Genomic DNA, 9,787 nt, shown 5'->3' with positions numbered 1-9,787 from the left:
TGCCTGCGCCTCTAGCATATAGCAAGTAGTCGGATATGTAGGCAAGCATAATTTCTGTGTATGTACCATACCATACCAGGCGGGGTACTCCTGCACTGGTTCAGTACACTTATGTCTTCATATCCGCATAGCAACATTCACCGCAAGCTGGCGCTTGCTACGATGGGCAGAGGGTGTTGAAAATGATTCATTGATTACCGGTGATGACAGTTTTCCATCATTTCCGGATACCTTTCCTGTTGCCATTTACTATCATTTTCTTTTCTTTTCTTTTTTTTTTCTGTCCTCACATGAGTTATCATTGTTGAGTGTTTTTGGCTTTTGTGGATTGATGCATTTAACAGGGACTCCAACTCTCCCGCTTTGGACGGGAGATCTCCCGGCGAAAGCCCATTTTTGCAGAATCTCCCGTTCTCCCGCTTGAGATTTAATTTCTCCCGCTTGAAATGATTTCTTACTTTATTTCATTGCATGTTGAACTATAAGCCTGAGACAGTGCGAGAGAGCATCTAGAACCCTATCACTGCAAGGAACTTCTCGCTCGTAATGTGCGCTTCGCGCACATCAAGTTGGAGTCTCCCGTTTGCAAGGGGTTTCAGGCGGGAGAATCTCCAGATGTCTGATTTCCACGAACAACGCTAGTAGAACGCACATTGTAATCACCGGTTGTAATACTATAAAGTTTCTTCTTTAATCATAATGTAAATAAGAGATCTAATACCAGATCAAAAAAAATATATATTTATTAGGCCTATATAGGACCTATGAATGGGTATAGGTTACGAATCGTTATTCCGCAGTATAATTCCGAGAATGAAATGAGGTTCATTAATCGAAAAATGAAAGGAGTCGTTATTCCGAAGGTTCGTTATTTGGAAGTTTGTTAATCCGGAAACAAACAGGGATCTTATTTACATTTTATTTTCTTTTTTTCCAGTATGCACCTTCTTTTCATTTCTGGATTAACGAATCCTCGGATGAACGGTCCTGTCATTTTCTGATTAACGCACCTCACATAAAGCTTATTTCATTTTCGGAATTATAGGCCTACGAATCTTCGTTATAATAATCAACCTCCAGAAAAAAAAAAATGACACAAGATGTTCGCATTAACGAGCCCTTTTCATTCTTGGATTAAGGAACATCTTATGTATATACGGAATTTGTCGGAAAAACGAACCTTCGGAATAAGGAACATCACCTCTCTACATATCACAGAAATGCTTTTGTGTTGTATAGCATAGCATAGCAGAACACAGGCTATTCACATTATTGTTCTCACTGTAGAAGTTGGAATCTAAGATATAATTGAAGTTAATTCCGACACGGGCCGTAATAGTATAGGCCTACAGTATAAGATCATGTTCCAATATTAACTCGGGGCACCGTTTCACAAAAGTCAGCGCTGACAAGATGTCAGTCATTGACAATCACCATGGTAACAGTCAGTGACCAGGGGGGCGTTTCATGAAGGAACTTGTCTGATAGAATGTCCGACAAGTCAATCATATCCGACAAGTTCAGAGAAATCAGCCAATCAGACTTAAGAATTTCTCAAAACTTGTCGGATATAATTGACTTGTCAGATACTTTATCGGACAAGTTCCTTCATGAAATGCCCCCCTAGCTTCGCAGCCAATCAAATCCACAGATTTTGCTGAAATTGTCAGAGACTGACAACTTGTCAGAGCTGACTATATTGATGAAACACCCCCATATACGCACCCTGGTGACTGTTAGTGTATCTTATAGGTCTACTCGATTGTTATTGCCGCGTAGTATCGCCATGACTCCACAGGTTTGTCCTATCAACTTTCATCTTTAAAAAAGAACAAAAAAGCACTTCATCCTTATGCTATGCATGCCCAAAATTCACAAATAAATGTCCGTCCTTGTCACCGAAATACTTTACAAATACACATTATGTACCTGCACAGGGGCGGATCCAGGAATTCCATGAGGCGGGGGGGGGGGGGGGGGGAGCAAAAATATACGGGTGCCACTTCCGGGGTTTAATCAGCTGAGAAGCAAAGGGGGCGGGGCTCCCAGTGCCGTTTCTTGTGCCACATCGCGGGTTTCATCGGCTGACGTCTTCAAGCAATATTAAAGGGATAGGCGCAAGCGCCCCCTGTCATTTTATTTTCTTTTTATTTCTTTAAATGTTAAAAAAATAAAACAAAGGGGCACCCCCCCCCCCGATCCGCCACACAGAAAAAAAAAAGAAAAACCGTACACATTGAAGTTATACTTGAAAGCAGTGTTTACTGCTGTTAAGAATTTACAATGTATTGCAACCTTCTTAATATGGCAAACTCTGCGAAAGTTCTGATACCAGATCAGCATCTCTCATGTTTAAGTTATCTGTGAGCCCATTGCAAGGATCAGCGTAGTATACATTTTCGTAAATCGAAGGTCAAGAGATTTCTTTTTTTAATCTGTATTAATTTCCCTTGTGCTCCCTGCAGACTCCTCGACACCAAACAATAATGCTCTGCTCTATCAACATCCATCTTTCAAACACAACAAAACCATTCTCTTCGTATCATTATAATTATAAACAACTACCGTCAACAATGGTCTACCATAATATGGTACAGAAGGTGTATCGTATTTGTGTCCTTTTATTTATGACGTACATGTGTCATAATACGCTCCGTATTGAATCAGTCGACATGTATAGCATCAAGAATACGTGGAATATATAGGTGCAAAGAAGTCGAATATACCCTGCCCAAACTACCGCAAGGCAACAACAAAGCTGTAACTATGCATGGGCAAGATGACATGCCGGATAGTGTTCTGCCTTAATTATTTTTTAATCGATGTTGGATCTAAACTTGCCTCATCTTGTCAAAGAGCTGGAACCCACGGTATAAGTACTTTAGAATAATATTGGATTCTTAAAACCATATTCTCCTGATGAAATAATTGAAATCGTCAGTGATCTAACAAGAAATGCTAAAAGTCCTGGGTCTGATGAACTTTCGACACATATTACCTTAGAAATTATTATTACTCTGTTGGCTTGTATTTCTTTATGTAAAATTTATTTATCCTTGTCAACTATCTTATAGTTCCTAATAATTTATAAATATTGCGAAATGAGAATACCTATTAACAAAGTGGAACAAAGGGAGATGCATCAAATTGTATAGCCCTTTTTTATTTCGATAATTCTAGCTCTAATTACAACAGTTCTTGGAAGATGTGTTTTCATTGGAGCTATACAAATTTCTTAGAAAATTACACCTTGCTGGCAGTCGATTTGGAGTTAGGCCAAATTCTCTTTACATTACTTCCATTAGTTGACTTCCTTTTCAAAGTACTCAATGCCTCAGACCTTGTAGTATACTATGTAGTCTCGGTTTGTGACTCATTACTGTTCATATTATTCTTCAGATAAAATGGCATGTGAGTTACTTAATAGTATAAACAATTTGATTGTAATAAAATGTTATAAGATAATTGATTGATCTACCGATCGATCGATTTATCGATAATTGATTGATTTATCTGCTTCCTTATTTCAGGGTGAGCGTTATTTTTGCATTTTTTCAGTAAATGATACAGTAATTTATATATTTCACAACACATTTAACATTATATGCTCATGAACCGCTGAAGGAGATAGAAGTTTAAGAAATGACAAACTACATGTACATAACTCGAAACAAAATATTACAAAGGGACCATAATATCGGTACATTTAACAACTAGACAAAGTGCAGATGTATATAATTATATGCTGAACATGAATGAAAGGATAGTATCATTATAATAACGAATCTGAAATGGGCAATCTATAGGCCCTACCATTTTGTAATCTTTCTTTGATTCATCTTATGTGGTTTATGTATTGTTTTGTTTACATCTTAAAATGTGGAATAGAGAATCAATAAATCAACAAGCAAACAAAGAGATTATCGCCTTGTATTAACCCTATAAATACCAAGCTATTTGACCCCTTCCAGGCTCCAAAGGGAGGGGGGCACATCGTGCCCTCTATATAACTTCTTTAATATGTATCACCGTCATATTTGGCACATGGTAGGGCAACTCATATTCTACATGACCCAACATTTGAAATTTCTCAGCCACCCATTGAGGGCGCTATTTACCAAAACATAAAGAAATAATCATACAGGAAAATATGCTGAAATCATGTTTTTCTTTATATTTCTTTATCCCCAGTATTTTTTTTATATTTCATGCCAATCATTTTTATATTTGCCACAGACTAAAAGCAAATCAACCTTCACTATTTGTTATGGTTATATTATATCAAAATGTTTGCAATAGGATTCTAAGAAAAATCACCGAATTTGGTTGAAATTGAGTAAAGGGCGTAGGAGTGGCAAATGAAAATAATGATATTATGATATGCACACAATGTGCCTCCCTTGGGCTTTCAGTTAAGCATAGCCTGAAAGACCGTGGCTGGCCATACAATGGTCATACATCAGCTAAAGTGACAATCGAGTTATGTGTATAGTGCATATTCGTTAAGGGATCATAACGTGATTATCTAGGCCGTTTTCTTTCTGTCAATGACATTTTGCATTACTCAGGTGCCTGATAGCATACGCCACGTGACTTTGTGTATAATGACGGTGGTGTATTAATGTCAACATTTTTTCTGGATGCCATTCAAATTTATCACTATTCACAACTGATTTACAAAACTTGGTGCAATTGCTGAAGATGGATATTAACTTGTTCTCAGTAATAGTAAAAACATTTTTCACAATTATAATAACTTTCAACTATAAAAAGAAACTGCTGAAACCTGCTTATTCAATAGTGGTGAAGCAATGGAGTAAAATGGACTCAAAAGGAACTCGAGCTTTCGATCCTATAGCAGAATCTTCGTCAGAGACAAAATTTGATTGACAAGTATGTCGGGAAAGCAATCACATAATTATTGTGGACTGCAAGCACAGTCTGAGGAGGGATCATACTAAAGGTTTTCCCGGCCAATTTCGCACTTTTGTCAGTCCATTTGATAAAAGGTTCATTCAATTTAGCGAAAATCCTCGTCACTGCACATTCTGTCATTCAAAATTGCAACTTGGTCGTTCAATTTAGCATTTCGGTCAATGAAATTCGCACAATACATGTGCCTTTCGACATCGTAAAACGGGCATTCAAATTGGCACGTGCTCTTCAGTCATTCAAATTCGCCAGCACTGACGGAAAATGGTATTTCAGTCATTCAATTTCGCGTATGGGCAGTCAAATTCCAAACATGTTCATTCAAATTGGCGTAATGTTATTTCTATTTTGAAAAGGCGAGAACCGTGATTTATTTGTATTTAAATGTGAATTTTTGTTTCATCCAAACACTGTTAAGTATATAGTAAAGGTTTCTCTGACCCCAAATAACTCAAGTTTGTTGTTCTGTTTGTTGTTCTTTCATACATGTTTTCAGAACTATAACATGCCATGCTTGCACCAGTACCATAGATTCACTTCACTTTCTAAAGCCCCCGTTCCACTATGCCGTTCTCGCTACGATTTGACAATTTTCTCAGGTCGGGAAGGATCGGGTAAAACCTGAGCCGATCTGGACACAGTACGATGTTAGAACGCTCTAAGTACGCTGCAGTTACGACTACCAAGTGCTTGCTACGCTCTTACTACGATGATCGGGAATTAGACATTGCGATCTCTGCCGCTGCCGGTACGTTTTAGAACGATGTAGCTACGCTGTTAGTGCGATGTTGCCGATGTAATCCGATCAATGCACGCTGTATCTACGCTCTGAACGATCTATACGATCTTATCACGCTGTTACCCCGTTCCGAGAGCTGAAAAGTGCCCGATGTGCCCCGATGTACCCCGATTCGACTGTGGGTCAGCAGTCAGTCAACTTATTAGCATGCAGAAACGAAGAAATATACTGTGGACCTCGAAGATTCATTCTTCTTTTTTTACTTTTGATTTTCAAAGTTGTTGTTGCTTCGTTATTCTCACTACTCTTTCTTCATCAGCGAGCCCGTGCTTCTGTGCCTCCAGTGCCCTGGTTATTACCCACCATTTCCCTCTCCTCTCCCCTCCTCCCCCCCCCCCCCCCCGGTCCACCTCGGACTTACTACCTTCTTCACTACTATATCTTTCTATCCTCTCATCAATTTTTTCCTTACAAGAGAGCCGCCATGTGTTTAATGTGCGTCCGTATGTGTGCATGTATGTGTGTATTACTCTGTCTGTCTTTTTTTTTTTTTGCTACCGCTTAGGGAAATTTGTTGTTGTTGTTTTTTGCAATTATATATTTGCAGGGGACTGCATTCTAATACTACAAGCTCTGCTTTTTAGCAGTCCCCTCCATTTCCAGCAATATTTTGTATGCGTTTACCACAGTGACGTAACTGTTAATTGTATCTCTGTTGATAATTTGCCTGCATCTCTTTTACAATGTTGTTCTGTTCATCGCATTGTGGTACTGATTTCATGACGTCTGTGTATATGAGCGTTTCTTTGTATTTTTGTATTATTTGTTTATTGGAAGTGAAATAAATCAACTTGAACTTGAACTTTAAGAGCCTCCTCAACTCACGGTTCTTTTGCAGCAATGCATTGTATGAACAAAGACGTGCTGATTTTTCAAAGGATTTTTCTTGATGTCCTTGCTTTTATAGTCCGTCTTCCTCCAGTTGTAGATGATTTCATATTCTTCAAAATTCTGCTGTGTCCTCTTCCTCCTCTTTCAGCATCACGTGCAGTCTCTCTTTCTTCGCCTTTTGGGTGGCTGCTTTGCTGCTTTCTTCTCTTCTTTTTCTTCATCTTCTTCTTCTTCGAAAATTACAGCTAAAATTACTTCCCGTTCTTGTGCCGATGTTATCACGCTCAGAAAGACCTTGTTACGCTCATCCCGCTGCGTTTACGCCGTCATTACGCTCTCCCCGCTGCGTTTACGCTGTCACTACGCTCTCCCCGCTTGCCGTACGATTAAAAATATGTCAATTTTGATCGGGGAGATCGGGAAGAAATTTTGAACCGGTTCAAAATTTCTTCCCGATCTGAAAAACTGCCCGCTCCAACCCCGACCTCCACACGCTGCTGCTACGATGCTTCCGATCCCCGTACGCTTTTGCCGCTCTATCCCGATCTGCTAGATCGGGACAGATCGGGGTCCAAATCGTGATAGTGGAACGGGGGCTTAACGTCCATCATGGCAGCACGAGTTAACAGGCGTATATCTCTCAAGAAGACAGGGAAAGAATCATAGAAGCATTTGAGGGTAATAACCTTGACAAATTGATGGCTAGAGCTGATCCAAGAACTTTTATTTATTTCTAATGATAATTAACGCAATCTAGCACCCACCAAATGAAAATAAAAAGAAACATGCAGATGAAAGAAATAATCACGATGTAAATTGAAACCTCCTTCTCCCAATTGACAAAACAAACTTAAGATCAATGTATCTGTGAATGAAATAATGCTATCGAACATTATAAACACATACACATATTTTGAAAGTACTGTTGCAAAAGTAATATCAGAATAAAAGCATAAACGTGTCTGCTAAATTGACTGCAGTAAATGCGAAATTGGATGTCGAAGAATGAATTCGAATGAACGAGCGCAGCGTATACGTGATCACGTGACTATATCGTGCTAAATTGCATGAACGATTTGCGAAATTGTGCTTGTCTTACGAATTTGAACTGAAAAAGCGCTGATTCGAATGATGTAGAAAGTAATTTGAATGCTGCAAAATGAATTTGAATGAAAAAATTATAAAATTGAAATACCGAACATGCCGTCTAGGCTAAATTGTGCTAAATTGAATGCAGCAATTAGGAACTGGACTGAAAAAAGTGCGAAATTGGCCGGGAAAACCTATAGTAGAGGGACATAGAACAATGAAACCGAAGGGATAGGTGAAGGCAGAGGTGGGCCTGTACGGATCCTAAGGATCAAAGGGGGCAACCTGTGAAGGGGTAAAGATGAATAGGAAGAGGCATCATCAAACAAGATAAGGAACAAAAGAAGGATACAGAATAGGGAAAGAGTGAATCAGCAATAGCATGAGTGAAGGAGCGGATATTTTCAACTATATTTCAGAATTTTGGCATATTTGACACTCAATGATATAGGTAGCCCTACCTACTATTTGGAAAAAATGACTGAACTTTTTTTTTTCTTCACATTATTCAAAATAGTAAATTATTCGTGAAATGATGTCCAGCGCTGCTCGTACGGTGATCACTTTGTGCACTGGAAAATTTCGCCAAGCAATATTGTGACATCACAATATTGTGACACAATATGTCGCGCGCACAATCCCTCTGTACAATATCGCCTCCACCACGCGATTTTTTTTTTTTGATAGCATAATTCCCCCCTTCCTTTAGAATTTTTGATGCACTGAAAATATTAAACTAATATATCATGCATATGTCTAGTTTCTGGGCCTCTGAATGTATCGGTGCCTCCAAAAGTAGGTCCTCTACTGATGATGATGATGATGATGTTCGTCCTTACTCGCTGGCGAAGATGACCACAACTTCTAGTAACACTATACATTCCGTGAATGCGAAGATGGCTAATCAGTCCGATCCTCGTCCTAAAATGCCTGGTGCAGGGTGGACATGGAAATGCCGGAAGTACGCCAGGCTGTGAGGTCGCTCTGCTTTTTATGGGCTACCGTAACGCCCCTTTAGCAGTGAATACTAGCTCAAAAATTGTATCTAGAGTCGCCTTTGCGTAAACTTTATACTTTAATACCAGAAACTCTCAAGGTAAAGTAAATTTGTAAAATGTAAGTCCTACATGCGAAAATCTGATGGTTCATTAGGTCTATGCCTAATTTATCTTTACGACCGCAAAGTGCTGAAGAGTAGGCCAGCCTTACTGGAAGCCTATTGAAATGAGATCATTGCCAAATATATAATTCCACAGCAGCCTTGATTCGTTGAATGATCATCTGGTGATGCATCAGATACTAAACGATAGGATTTACCGACAGGTAAACACAAAACACAAGTAACTCTGTCTGTCTGTATCTTTTTTTATGATTGTTTGTACGTTTAATTCGTTACTGTTTAATGTGATTCCGTCAGGTTTGTCTCACAATTTGGTTATTTTCTGATTCTCCTAATATTAAATGTAGGCCTATGCCATTTATCTCGAGGAGGAGGAGGAGGAGGAGGAAGAAGAAGAAGAAGTAGAGGAATATGAGCAGGATTAGAAGGAGGGGAAGGAAGGAGATAAGGAGGATGATAAACAAACAAACAAACAAACAAATGATGAAGAGACTAAAGAAGATAAAGCAATTACTAAGTACATGTAGTCACGGTCACAAAAATCTTAGGTATGCGCGAAACCCAACCCAAATGTGTTTCTTTTCAGCGACGATAAGCTCTAGTGAGGTTCACACCTAGGTCCATTTACCTTAAGGTTTTCTAAACCTCGAGGTTTTGTAAACTACGAGGCACTAAACTCCAAGTTAGCGTAGAAGTAGACGCATGTAGTTTAGAAAACCACGACAAAACCTTAAGGCGAAGACACCACGACAACACCACAAGATTTCTTAGGGTGTTGTCGTGGTTTAAGCGCGTAGTTTAAGCGCGCTGTGGCAGCGCGCTTAAACTATGACAGATGTGAACGGAGTTTTGTTAACCACGACGCTCAGTTTTTTCCACAATAGTGCGCAAACCTATGTGCAAACTAGGCGCCCATTATTTTCTATCGTAGTTATCTTTACCTCGAGGTTTTGCTAACTGCATGTAGGTGTGAACGGCATCGAAGTTTTGTCGTGGTTAGGGGAACGCATTTTTGC

This window comes from Diadema antillarum, unplaced genomic scaffold (genome assembly GCF_040938485.1).
Source record: "Diadema antillarum isolate AM-2024a unplaced genomic scaffold, OU_Dant_1.0 seq00000620_RagTag, whole genome shotgun sequence".
NCBI lineage: Eukaryota > Metazoa > Echinodermata > Echinoidea > Diadematoida > Diadematidae > Diadema > Diadema antillarum.
The sequence above is the reverse complement of the archived record's forward strand: the minus strand, read 5'-3'. Positions refer to the sequence as shown.